We start from the raw sequence: 15,000 nt of genomic DNA, 5'->3' as shown, positions 1-15,000 counted from the left end.
CCTCTGCTCTGCCTTTGTCCTCGTCATCTACCTTGTCACCAGAGTCGTCGCACAAACCGCCATCCTATGCTGTCTGGCTACACGCCCACCTACAACTACTTTGCAGTCACCGATCTCTTTCAGGTTACCTCGTCTATACAAGATGTAGTCTACCTGCGTGCTCCTACCTCCGCTCTTATAAGTTACCCTATGTTCCTGTTTTTTCTGGAAAAAGGTATTCACTACACCCATTTCCATCCCTTTTGCAAAATCTACCACCATCTGTCCCTCTGCATTCCTATCCTGGATACCATATCTGCCCATCACTTCTTCATCCCCTCTATTGCCTTCACCAACATGTCCATTGAAGTCTGCACCAATTACCACTCTCTCATTTCTGGGAATATTCTGCATCACTTCATCCAACTCATTCCAGAACTTCTCCTTCTCTTCAGGTTCACATCCCACCTGTGGCGCATAGCCACTAACAACACTGAGCATCACACCTTCAATTTCCAATTTCAGACTCATAAGTCTATCTGACATTCTTTTCACCTCTAGGACGTTCCTTACAAACTCCTCCTTCAAGATGACTCCTACTCCATTTCTCTTCTTGTCAGCACCATAATAGTATAACTTAAAGCCTGCTCCTAAGCTTCTAGCCTTACTACCCTTCCACCTGGTCTCCTGGACACACAGTATATCCAGCTTCCTTCTCTGCATCGTGTCCATCAACTCTCTACCTTTTCCTGTCATAGTCCCAATATTCAAAGTCCCTACTCTCAGTCCCAGGCTCTTTCCTTTCCTCCTCTCTCTCTGCTTCCGAACACGCACTCCTCCTCTTCTTCTTCTTCTTGTTCTTCGACCCACAGTAGCCCAATTTCCATTAGTACCCTGTAGGTCATCAGTACCAATGGCGGTCGTTGTTAACCCGGTCCGCGACCCATCCGGTATGGTATAGTTATGGTTGACTCGCATGTTTGGTTTTGGCAAACGTTTTACGCCGGATGCCCCTCCTGACGCAACCCTCTGCATTTATCCGGGCTTGGGACCGGCACAGGGAGACACTGCTCCGTGCCCCCCCCCCCCCCCCCCCAAAGGCAGGCTTGGAGAGACACGGGCCAGTGCCGCCCTGAGGCTGCATTACCCTCTCTTTCTTACATTTATTATAAAAATATGCTTATCTTCCTTTTAGCTCATCACACATGTCTTTATGATTTTCAGTCCATGCCTCAGCCGGCCTGAAGCTCCACTGATGCGCATGTGCGGATGCCTCTATCTAGCGGACATAAAATAAAGACAATCATTCAAATGTGAATGAGTCGGCGTGATGCTCCGGGATGTGTGGAGCTCAGGGAGCTCCACGAGTGAGGGAGTTAAGTTAGGGCGGGGGTGCAAGTAGGCTCTAGGATTCTAGGGCGAGCGATGGGTTTAGAGGCGTATTGCATTGAAGATAATGGCCGCATATCCTTCTTGGACTTTTCTAAAGCCTTTGACTCGGTCGAACATCCATTTATCATAGCAACGCTCGAACATTTTGGATTTGGTTAAATATTCAGGAATGTGATCCGTGGGCTCTATGAGAATATTCATAGCTGTGTCACCCTGCCAAGCGGCACCACTCCGAGCTTCCATGTTGATGCGGGAATCCCCCAAGGTTGCCCCATCTCACCCTATTTATTTATAATTGCTACCGAAATGCTAGCCGTTTATGTTGAAAAGAGCAACGATATCCAAAAGTTAGACGTGCTGGGGACTGAAATTGTTATTAGCCTGCTGGCAGATGACACAACCTTAGTTTTGAAAAATGAACATCAATTCCCAATAAGTGCCGAAAACAACCAAAACATTCTCCAAGGCTTCAGGATTGTCATTAAACTTAAAGAAATGCAAACTTCTTGCGCTGCATGACTCGCCACTAAAGGAAATCAGCGATGTTTCCATGAAATCAGAAATAAAATACTTGAGCATTTTCCTATCCAAGGACCAAACGTTAAATCAATCCAGGAACATTGAATCTAAACTGAATCAAAGTAAAGCTTAATTCTAATATATGGCTCCAGAGAGATTTATCAATATTAGGCCGGATATATTTGACTAAAATGGATGTGTTTATCCAGATGTATATACCCAGCGTATTCCAATGCTGCTCCAAATCAACTCGTAAAATCTGTTAACCAAATCAATTTCAACTTTATCTGGAGGAACAGACCACACCATCTAAGAAAAATCACATATGGTGAAAGAAACAAGTGAAGGAGGGCTGAAAGTGATAGAGTCGGACTGCTTGAATGGGACATTGAAGGTGAACTGGTTGAAATCCTGGATCAAACCTCATCGTTCTTTCTGGTATTGTACTCCAAACTACTTATTCAACAAAGTCGGCGGCCTGAGTCTTCTGCTTATCTCTGACTTGGATATCAACAAGATTCCTGTCAAATGTTCAGAGTTCCATAAACAAATATTATTATACTGGAAAATGATATACGTACACAATTTCTCACCACACAGTATAATAGTTTGGAACAATCGATATGTACTGCATGGCAACAAACCTCTGTTTTACAAGGAATGCTTTGAGAAAGGTATATGGTCGATAATTGACTTGATGGATGACACTGGCAGTCCTCTGGACAATGAGCAGTTCTGTACTACACACAGATTCAAGCCTCCCATATTAGAGTTGCTAAAGTTACGAAACGCACTGCCTCGACAATTTGTATTCCTGACCAAAAATATAATGACGCACCGAACCGTACAACCACAGTTACCCCGACTATCACTCCAGGGAATCTCAATTGTGGACAAAAAGCGCGGCAACTCCTTTATTAGGAAATGTTTCACAGGAAACTTATTCCCTGGACGTCAAAAAAAAAAAAAAGGATATTTTAAATAAATTTGATGAGGAATCGATTGCCACGCTGCGAACCATGTATCTGACTCTACCCATACCCCCAAGGCAAAAGAGACCCACTTCAAAATTATGACTGACATCTACCCATCTAAGGAATTATCGAGGGTACGCTTTAATTTTGAAGATAATATTTGTACATTTTGTGAAGACAACATTGAAACCACTGACCATATATTTTTTCTCCTTCTCATTCCATCGTCACCAGTTTCCTTCTCAAAAGATGATATAACATTCTGTTTACTTATAAGCAACATAACAGATGAACTCTGTGTCAATGTTCTTTTAGGCCTGGCCAAGTTCTTCATTCACAAGAACAGAATGCAAAAATGCTCCCCAAATTTTAATGTCTTCATAAACGATTTTGAAATATAAAAAAAAAAAAAAAAAATCCTTAAAACTTATGGAAAAATCCAAAAACTAAAAAATATAGTTACCCATGTCCGAGGTTCCTTTTTTTTTTGGTAAAAAAAAAAAACAAAAAAAAAAAAACAACTTGATTACATGTTACATTCCCCTTGCAATTTTTTTTTTTTTTTTTCGTTTTAATTTCTTATTTGTCTATCTATTGATTTAATTACTTCCTTTTAATTTCTTTTTTTGTCTCGCACTGTAAATTTCTCACAAACCTGTAACACTATTAACTTCTCATTACATACAGAACAAATGTCCTGATGTCCGTTGCTTCCTCATCCCTGGTTGTTTCATTGACATTCAGTTCTACCTTGCTATGTTTATTTGTACATTTGTATATTTGGGTGTACTATTTATGTTCAATTAAAAACAGTTTGATGTCTGAGATTCCTTGTGAACCGCCAACTTAATTACATGTTATATTCCCCTCACAATTTTTTTTTTTCGTTTTTAATTTTATTTTTCTATCTATTTATTTAATTATATCCTTTTAATTTTCTTTTTTCGTCTAGCATTAAAAATTTCTCGCAAACCTTTAACACTATTAACTTCTGATTACTTACAGCACGAATGCGCTTATGCCCCCCCACCCCCCGCTTTTTCCGTACGGTGGCAGACACTGAGATCGAAAGCAAATGGGTGTCATTGAAATGCAGTAACAGGGTGATAACAGCCGTGTTCGAAGTGTGTAGGGGCTTATAGGAGAGCAGAAGCACGTCACGCAATTCACCTGAGTTCGGAGGATCGGGAGTACCAGGGCCCATAGCGGAGAAGCGGAAGAGCGGAGTTATGTGTCTCTTCTCAAAGGCCGGGAAGCTGGGGGGCAGCAGGACCCCTTAGACCGGCTAATGTGAGCCTTCTCCGGACATAGATCACCCGGACTTATGACTGGAGCTCCCGGACCTCTGGGCACACACATATGTGAATGAGTGGATGAGCTAATGTTGGTTTGGTTGTGGATACGTTTCGGCCAATGCTATCAGCACAGCTATGATTATCCCCAGAACGTTGAGAACGAGCTCCCGGAACTCCAGACATGCGAATATAAAAGAGTGGAATTAAGGTGTGTGTGTGTGTGTGTGTGTGTGTGTGTGTGTGTGTGTGTATACGTGTGGGACAGAAGTAATGTTGGGGACAGAAATTGTTATTAGCCTGCTGGCAGATGACACAACCTTAGTTTTGAAAAATGAACATCAAGTCCCAATAAGTGCTGAAAAAAACCAAAACATTCTCCAAGGCTTCAGGATTGTCATTAAACTTAAAGAAATGCAAACTTCTTGCGCTGCATGACTCGCCACTAAAGGAAATCAGCGATGTTTCTATGAAATCAGAAATAAAATACTTGAGCATTTTCCTATCCAAGGACCAAACGTTAAATCAATCCAGGAACATTGAATCTAAACTGAATCAAAGTAAAGCTTAATTCTAATATATGGCTCCAGAGAGATTTATCAATATTAGGCCGGATATATTTGACTAAAATGGATGTGTTTATCCAGATGTATATACCCAGCGTATTCCAATGCTGCTCCAAATCAACTCGTAAAATCTGTTAACCAAATCAATTTCAACTTTATCTGGAGGAACAGACCACACCATCTAAGAAAAATCACATATGGTGAAAGAAACAAGTGAAGGAGGGCTGAAAGTGATAGAGTCGGACTGCTTGAATGGGACATTGAAGGTGAACTGGTTGAAATCCTGGATCAAACCTCATCGTTCTTTCTGGTATTGTACTCCAAACTACTTATTCAACAAAGTCGGCGGCCTGAGTCTTCTGCTTATCTCTGACTTGGATATCAACAAGATTCCTGTCAAATGTTCAGAGTTCCATAAACAAATATTATTATACTGGAAAATGATATACGTACACAATTTCTCACCACACAGTATAATAGTTTGGAACAATCGATATGTACTGCATGGCAACAAACCTCTGTTTTACAAGGAATGCTTTGAGAAAGGTATATGGTCGATAATTGACTTGATGGATGACACTGGCAGTCCTCTGGACAATGAGCAGTTCTGTACTACACACAGATTCAAGCCTCCCATATTAGAGTTGCTAAAGTTACGAAACGCACTGCCTCGACAATTTGTATTCCTGACCAAAAATATAATGACGCACCGAACCGTACAACCACAGTTACCCCGACTATCACTCCAGGGAATCTCAATTGTGGACAGAAAGCGCGGCAACTCCTTTATTAGGAAATGTTTCACAGGAAACTTATTCCCTGGACGTCAAAAAAAAAAAAAAGGATATTTTAAATAAATTTGATGAGGAATCGATTGCCACGCTGCGAACCATGTATCTGACTCTACCCATACCCCCAAGGCAAAAGAGACCCACTTCAAAATTATGACTGACATCTACCCATCTAAGGAATTATCGAGGGTACGCTTTAATTTTGAAGATAATATTTGTACATTTTGTGAAGACAACATTGAAACCACTGACCATATATTTTTTCTCCTTCTCATTCCATCGTCACCAGTTTCCTTCTCAAAAGATGATATAACATTCTGTTTACTTATAAGCAACATAACAGATGAACTCTGTGTCAATGTTCTTTTAGGCCTGGCCAAGTTCTTCATTCACAAGAACAGAATGCAAAAATGCTCCCCAAATTTTAATGTCTTCATAAACGATTTTGAAATATAAAAAAAAAAAAAAAAAATCCTTAAAACTTATGGAAAAATCCGAAAACAAAAAAATATAGTTACCCATGTCCGAGGTTCCTTTTTTTTTTTGGTAAAAAAAAAAAAAAAAAAAAAAAAAAACAACTTGATTACATGTTACATTCCCCTTGCAATTTTTTTTTTTTTTTTCGTTTTAATTTCTTATTTGTCTATCTATTGATTAAATTACTTCCTTTTAATTTCTTCTTTTGTCTCGCACTGTAAATTTCTCACAAACCTGTAACACTATCAACTTCTCATTACATACAGAACAAATGTCCTGATGTCCGTTGCTTCCTCATCCCTGGTTGTTTCATTGACATTCAGTTCTACCTTGCTATGTTTATTTGTACATTTGTATATTTGGGTGTACTATTTATGTTCAATTAAAAACAGTTTGATGTCTGAGATTCCTTGTGAACCGCCAACTTAATTACATGTTATATTCCCCTCACAATTTTTTTTTTTCGTTTTTGATTTTATTTTTCTATCTATTTATTTAATTATATCCTTCTAATTTTCTTTTTTTGTCTAGCATTAAAAATTTCTCGCAAACCGTTAACACTATTAACTTCTGATTACTTACACCACGAATGCGCTTATGCCCCCCCACCCATCCCGCTTTTTCCGTACGGAGGCAGACACTGAGATCGAAAGCAAATGGGTGTCATTGAAATGCAGTAACAGGGTGATAACAGCCGTGTTCGAAGTGTGTAGGGGCTTATAGGAGAGCAGAAGCACGTCACGCAATTCACCTGAGTTCGGAGGATCGGGAGTACCAGGGCCCATAGCGGAGAAGCGGAAGAGCGGAGTTATGTGTCTCTTCTCAAAGGCGGGGAAACTGGGGGGCAGCAGGACCCCTTAGACCGGCTAATGTGAGTCTTCTCCGGACATAGATCACCCGGACTTATGACTGGAGCTCCCGGACCTCTGGGCACACACATATGTGAATGAGTGGATGAGCTAATGTTGGTTTGGTTGTGGATACGTTTCGGCCAATGCTATCAGCACAGCTATGATTATCCCCAGAACGTTGAGAACGAGCTCCCGGAACTCCAGACATGCGTATATAAAAGAGTGGAATTAAGGTGTGTGTGTGTGTGTGTGTGTGTGTGTGTGTGTGTGTGTGTGTGTGTATACGTGTGGGACAGAAGTAATGTTGGGGACAGAAATTGTTATTAGCCTGCTGGCAGATGACACAACCTTAGTTTTGAAAAATGAACATCAAGTCCCAATAAGTGCTGAAAAAAAACAGAACATTCTCCAAGGCTTCAGGATTGTCATTAAACTTAAAGAAATGCAAACTTCTTGCGCTGCATGACTCGCCACTAAAGGAAATCAGCGATGTTTCTATGAAATCAGAAATAAAATACTTGAGCATTTTCCTATCCAAGGACCAAACGTTAAATCAATCCAGGAACATTGAATCTAAACTGAATCAAAGTAAAGCTTAATTCTAATATATGGCTCCAGAGAGATTTATCAATATTAGGCCGGATATATTTGACTAAAATGGATGTGTTTATCCAGATGTATATACCCAGCGTATTCCAATGCTGCTCCAAATCAACTCGTAAAATCTGTTAACCAAATCAATTTCAACTTTATCTGGAGGAACAGACCACACCATCTAAGAAAAATCACATATGGTGAAAGAAACAAGTGAAGGAGGGCTGAAAGTGATAGAGTCGGACTGCTTGAATGGGACATTGAAGGTGAACTGGTTGAAATCCTGGATCAAACCTCATCGTTCTTTCTGGTATTGTACTCCAAACTACTTATTCAACAAAGTCGGCGGCCTGAGTCTTCTGCTTATCTCTGACTTGGATATCAACAAGATTCCTGTCAAATGTTCAGAGTTCCATAAACAAATATTATTATACTGGAAAATGATATACGTACACAATTTCTCACCACACAGTATAATAGTTTGGAACAATCGATATGTACTGCATGGCAACAAACCTCTGTTTTACAAGGAATGCTTTGAGAAAGGTATATGGTCAATAATTGACTTGATGGATGACACTGGCAGTCCTCTGGACAATGAGCAGTTCTGTACTACACACAGATTCAAGCCTCCCATATTAGAGTTGCTAAAGTTACGAAACGCACTGCCTCGACAATTTGTATTCCTGACCAAAAATATAATGACGCACCGAACCGTACAACCACAGTTACCCCGACTATCACTCCAGGGAATCTCAATTGTGGACAGAAAGCGCAGCAACTCCTTTATTAGGAAATGTTTCACAGGAAACTTATTCCCTGGACGTCAAAAAAAAAAAAAAGGATATTTTAAATAAATTTGATGAGGAATCGATTGCCACGCTGCGAACTATGTATCTGACTCTACCCATACCCCCAAGGCAAAAGAGACCCACTTCAAAATTATGACTGACATCTACCCATCTAAGGAATTATCGAGGGTACGCTTTAATTTTGAAGATAATATTTGTACATTTTGTGAAGACAACATTGAAACCACTGACCATATATTTTTTCTCCTTCTCATTCCATCGTCACCAGTTTCCTTCTCAAAAGATGATATAACATTCTGTTTACTTATAAGCAACATAACAGATGAACTCTGTGTCAATGTTCTTTTAGGCCTGGCCAAGTTCTTCATTCACAAGAACAGAATGCAAAAATGCTCCCCAAATTTTAATGTCTTCATAAACGATTTTGAAATATAAAAAAAAAAAAAAAAATCCTTAAAACTTATGGAAAAATCCAAAAACTAAAAAATATAGTTACCCATGTCTGAGGTTCCTTTTTTTTTTGGTAAAAAAAAAAACAAAACAAAAAAAACAACTTGATTACATGTTACATTCCCCTTGCAATTTTTTTTTTTTTTTTCGTTTTAATTTCTTATTTGTCTATCTATTGATTTAATTACTTCCTTTTAATTTCTTTTTTTGTCTCGCACTGTAAATTTCTCACAAACCTGTAACACTATTAACTTCTCATTACATACAGAACAAATGTCCTGATGTCCGTTGCTTCCTCATCCCTGGTTGTTTCATTGACATTCAGTTCTACCTTGCTATGTTTATTTGTACATTTGTATATTTGGGTGTACTATTTATGTTCAATTAAAAACAGTTTGATGTCTGAGATTCCTTGTGAACCGCCAACTTAATTACATGTTATATTCCCCTCACAATTTTTTTTTTTCGTTTTTAATTTTATTTTTCTATCTATTTATTTAATTATATCCTTTTAATTTTCTTTTTTTGTCTAGCATTAAAAATTTCTCGCAAACCGTTAACACTATTAACTTCTGATTACTTACAGCACGAATGCGCTTATGCCCCCCCACCCATCCCGCTTTTTCCGTACGGAGGCAGACACTGAGATCGAAAGCAAATGGGTGTCATTGAAATGCAGTAACAGGGTGATAACAGCCGTGTTCGAAGTGTGTAGGGGCTTATAGGAGAGCAGAAGCACGTCACGCAATTCACCTGAGTTCGGAGGATCGGGAGTACCAGGGCCCATAGCGGAGAAGCGGAAGAGCGGAGTTATGTGTCTCTTCTCAAAGGCGGGGAAGCTGGGGGGCAGCAGGACCCCTTAGACCGGCTAAGGTGAGCCTACTCCGGACAGAGATCACCCGGAGTTATGACTGGAGCTCCCGGACCTCTGGGCACACACATATGTGAATGACTGGATGAGCTAATGTTGGTTTGGTTGTGGATACGTTTCGGCCAATGCTATCAGCACAGCGATGATGAGTTCAGGTGTGTCTGTGTGTGTTTGTGTGTTTGTGTGTGTGTGTGTGTGTGTGTGTGTGTGTGCGTGTGTTTGTGTGTGTGTGAGAGTTTGTTTTTGTGGGTTGGGGGGGGTTCCCGCGGACACGGAGTACCAGGGCCTGGAGCGGATGAGGTGAGGAGCGGAGGAGAGCAGAAGCCCGGACCGTGATTCGCTTGTGTCCAGCGGTTCGGGAGTTCCAGGGCCCGAAACGGAGGAGCGGAGGAGCGGAGGAGCGGAGGAGCGGAGGAGCGGAGGAGCGGAGGAGCGGAGGAGCGGAGGAGCGGAGGACAGCAAAACCCCTTTCTGCAATTCGCCTGAGTCCGGCGGATCGGTAGTACCTGGTTCCGCAGCGGATGAGCGGAGGAGTGGAGGAGATGTTTCTCTTCTCAGAGGCGGCGAGGGGGGGGGGGGCAGGACCCCTTACCCTTATCCCCCCCGAACGTTTGAGTGGAGCTCCCGGACCTCCGGGCACGCACATGCGAATGACTGGATCACAGGGAGTGCCAGGGCCTGGAGCGGATGAGCAGAGGAGAGGCGGAGGGCAGAAGCCCGGCCCTGTTCAAGAGTTCCAGGGTCCAAAGCGGGGGAGCGAAGAAGCGGAGGAGGGGAGGAGAGCAGAAGAGCAAAAAACTGGCCCGGAATTCACCGAAGTCCCGCGGATCGGGAGTTCCAGGGCCCGGAGCGGAAGAGCGGAGGAGCGGAGGAGAGGAGGAGCGGAGCAAAGCTAAGCCCATCTTAACAACAAGGAAATTACAGATGAGGCTATAATTTCTAATGAAAACTTTAAATTCTATAGCCACGTATACACTTCGACATTGTCAAAAAGCGATTGTGACTCCTTTCCATTAAATATTCCTCAATATATCCCAAAAATAAACAACAAACAATATATGATTGTTTATATATGTTTATATATAAACAACAAAAAAATATACAGTTTGATGTCTGAGATTCCTTGTGAATCGCCAACTTAATTACATGTCGTATTCCCCTTGCATTTTTTTTTTTTGGTTTTAATTTCATTTGTCTATCTATTTATCTAATTATTTCCTTTTAATTTCGTTTTTTGTCTAGCACTGTAAATTTCTCACAAACCTGTAACACTATTAACTTCTCATTACATACAGAACAAATGTCCTCATGTCCGTTGCTTCCTCATGCCTGGTTGTTTCATTGACATTCAGTTCTACCTTGCTATGTTTATTTGTACATTTGTATATTTGGGTGTACTATTTATGTTCAATTAAAAACAGTTTGATGTATGAGATTCCCTGTGAACCGCCAACTTAATTACATGTTATATTCCCCTCACAATTTTTTTTTTTTCGTTTTTAATTTTATTTTTCTATCTATTTATTTAATTATATCCTTTTAATTTTCTTTTTTTGTCTAGCATTAAAAATTTCTCGCAAACCGTTAACACTATTAACTTCTGATTACTTACAGCACGAATGCGCTTATGCCCCCCCACCCCCCACCCCCCGCTTTTCCGTACGGTGGCAGACACTGAGATCGAAAGCAAATGGGTGTCATTGAAATGCAGTAACAGGGTGATAACAGCCGTGTTCGAAGTGTGTAGGGGCTTATAGGAGAGCAGAAGCACGTCACGCAATTCACCTGAGTTCGGAGGATCGGGAGTACCAGGGCCCATAGCGGAGAAGCGGAAGAGCGGAGTTATGTGTCTCTTCTCAAAGGCCGGGAAGCTGGGGGGCAGCAGGACCCCTTAGAGCGGCTAATGTGAGCCTTCTCCGGACATAGATCACCCGGACTTATGACTGGAGCTCCCGGACCTCTGGGCACACACATATGTGAATGAGTGGATGAGCTAATGTTGGTTTGGTTGTGGAAACGTTTCGGCCAATGCTATTAGCACAGCTATGATGAGTTCAGGTGTGTCTCTGTGTGTTTGTGTGTTTGTGTGTGTGTATGCGTGTGTATGTGTGTGTGTGTGTGTGTGTGTGTGTGTGTGCGTGTGTTTGTGTGTGTGTGAGAGTTTGTTTTTGTGGGTTGGGGGGGGTTCCCGCGGACACGGAGTACCAGGGCCTGGAGCGGATGAGGTGAGGAGCGGAGGAGAGCAGAAGCCCGGACCGTGATTCGCTTGTGTCCAGCGGTTCGGGAGTTCCAGGGCCCGAAACGGAGGAGCGGAGGAGCGGAGGACGGCAAAACCCCTTTCTGCAATTCGCCTGAGTCCGGCGGATCGGTAATACCTGGTTCCGCAGCGGAGGAGCGGAGGAGTGGAGGAGATGTTTCTCTTCTCAGAGGCGGCGAGGGGTGGGGACAGGACCCCTTACCCTTACCCCCCCCGGACGTTTGAGTGGAGCTCCCGGACCTCCGGGCACGCACATGCGAATGACTGGATCACAGGGAGTGCCAGGGCCTGGAGCGGATGAGCAGAGGAGAGGCGGAGGGCAGAAGCCCGGCCCTGTTCAAGAGTTCCAGGGTCCAAAGCGGGGGAGCGAAGAAGCGGAGGAGGGGAGGAGAGCAGAAGAGCAAAAAACTGGCCCGGAATTCACCGAAGTCCCGCGGATCGGGAGTTCCAGGGCCCGGAGCGGAAGAGCGGAGGAGCGGAGGAGAGGAGGAGCGGAGCAAAGCGGAAGCCCGTCTTAACAACAAGGAAATTACAGATGAGGCTATAATTTCTAATGAAAACTTTAAATTCTATAGCCACGTATACACTTCGACATTGTCAAAAAGCGATTGTGACTCCTTTCCATTAAATATTCCTCAATATATCCCAAAAATAAACAACAAACAAAATATGTTTGTTTATATATGTTTATATATAAACAACAAAAAATATACAGTTTGATGTCTGAGATTCCTTGTGAATCGCCAACTTAATTACATGTCGTATTCCCCTTGCATTTTTTTTTTTTGGTTTTAATTTCATTTGTCTATCTATTTATCTAATTATTTCCTTTTAATTTCGTTTTTTGTCTAGCACTGTAAATTTCTCACAAACCTGTAACACTATTAACTTCTCATTACATACAGAACAAATGTCCTCATGTCCGTTGCTTCCTCATGCCTGGTTGTTTCATTGACATTCAGTTCTACCTTGCTATGTTTATTTGTACATTTGTATATTTGGGTGTACTATTTATGTTCAATTAAAAACAGTTTGATGTCTGAGATTCCCTGTGAACCGCCAACTTAATTACATGTTATATTCCCCTCACAATTTTTTTTTTTTCGTTTTTAATTTTATTTTTCTATCTATTTATTTAATTATATCCTTTTAATTTTCTTTTTTTGTCTAGCATTAAAAATTTCTCGCAAACCGTTAACACTATTAACTTCTGATTACTTACAGCACGAATGCGCTTATGCCCCCCCACCCCCCACCCCCCCGCTTTTCCGTACGGTGGCAGACACTGAGATCGAAAGCAAATGGGTGTCATTGAAATGCAGTAACAGGGTGATAACAGCCGTGTTCGAAGTGTGTAGGGGCTTATAGGAGAGCAGAAGCACGTCACGCAATTCACCTGAGTTCGGAGGATCGGGAGTACCAGGGCCCATAGCGGAGAAGCGGAAGAGCGGAGTTATGTGTCTCTTCTCAAAGGCCGGGAAGCTGGGGGGCAGCAGGACCCCTTAGAGCGGCTAATGTGAGCCTTCTCCGGACATAGATCACCCGGACTTATGACTGGAGCTCCCGGACCTCCGGGCACACACATATGTGAATGAGTGGATGAGCTAATGTTGGTTTGGTTGTGGAAACGTTTCGGCAAATGCTATTAGCACAGCTATGATGAGTTCAGGTGTGTCTGTGTGTGTTTGTGTGTTTGTGTGTGTGTATGCGTGTGTATGTGTGTGTGTGTGTGTGTGTGTGTGTGTGTGTGCGTGTGTTTGTGTGTGTGTGAGAGTTTGTTTTTGTGGGTTGGGGGGGGTTCCCGCGGACACGGAGTACCAGGGCCTGGAGCGGATGAGGTGAGGAGCGGAGGAGAGCAGAAGCCCGGACCGTGATTCGCTTGTGTCCAGCGGTTCGGGAGTTCCAGGGCCCGAAACGGAGGAGCGGAGGAGCGGAGGACGGCAAAACCCCTTTCTGCAATTCGCCTGAGTCCGGCGGATCGGTAATACCTGGTTCCGCAGCGGAGGAGCGGAGGAGTGGAGGAGATGTTTCTCTTCTCAGAGGCGGCGAGGGGGGGGGACAGGACCCCTTACCCTTACCCCCCCCGGACGTTTGAGTGGAGCTCCCGGACCTCCGGGCACGCACATGCGAATGACTGGATCACAGGGAGTGCCAGGGCCTGGAGCGGATGAGCAGAGGAGAGGCGGAGGGCAGAAGCCCGGCCCTGTTCAAGAGTTCCAGGGTCCAAAGCGGGGGAGCGAAGAAGCGGAGGAGGGGAGGAGAGCAGAAGAGCAAAAAACTGGCCCGGAATTCACCGAAGTCCCGCGGATCGGGAGTTCCAGGGCCCGGAGCGGAAGAGCGGAGGAGAGGAGGAGCGGAGCAAAGCGGAAGCCCGTCTTAACAACAAGGAAATTACAGATGAGGCTATCATTTCCAATGAAAACTTTAAATTCTATAGCCACCTATACACTTCGACATTGTCAAAAAGCGATTGTGACTCCTTTCCATTAAATATTCCTCAATATATCCCAAAAATAAACAACAAACAATATATGTTTGTTTATATATGTTTATATATAAACAACAAAAAAATATACAGTTTGATGTCTGAGATTCCTTGTGAATCGCCAACTTAATTACATGTCGTATTCCCCTTGCATTTTTTTTTTTCGGTTTTAATTTCATTGGTCTATCTATTTATTTAATTATTTCCTTTTAATTTCTTTTTTTGTCTAGCCATGTAAATTTCTCACAAACCGTTAACACTATTAACTTCTGATTACATACAGAACGAATGTCCTTATGTCCTTTTCTTCTTCATGCCTGGTTGTTTCATTGACATTCAGTTCTACCTTGCCATGTTTATTTGTACATTTGCGTGTACTATTTATGTTCAATTAAAAAAAAAAAAAAAAAAAAAATGAGAGGCTGAGAAAATCTCCATGTCTCTCTCTCTCCCCCCCTTAATGCCCCCCCGCTTTTTCCGTACGTTGGCAGACAATGAGATCAAAAGCAAATGGGTGTCATCGTAATGCAGTAACAGGGTGATAAAGGCCATGTTAGAAGTGTGTATGGGCTTATTTTACAGGCTTTCCCCTGGTACTCCATGGATTACCAGGGGCGTTTCTGCCGTGAAGCTGAAAGGATCTGTTTCGGTGTTCCTGTTTATAAATCCACTCAGCAATGAGGTGAAAAG

This window comes from Fistularia commersonii, unplaced genomic scaffold (assembly GCF_037954325.1).
Source record: "Fistularia commersonii isolate RoL2024-O1a breed Wild unplaced genomic scaffold, RoL_Fcom_v1.0 HiC_scaffold_39, whole genome shotgun sequence".
Taxonomy (NCBI): domain Eukaryota; kingdom Metazoa; phylum Chordata; class Actinopteri; order Syngnathiformes; family Fistulariidae; genus Fistularia; species Fistularia commersonii.
Note: the sequence above shows the minus strand (reverse complement) of the source record.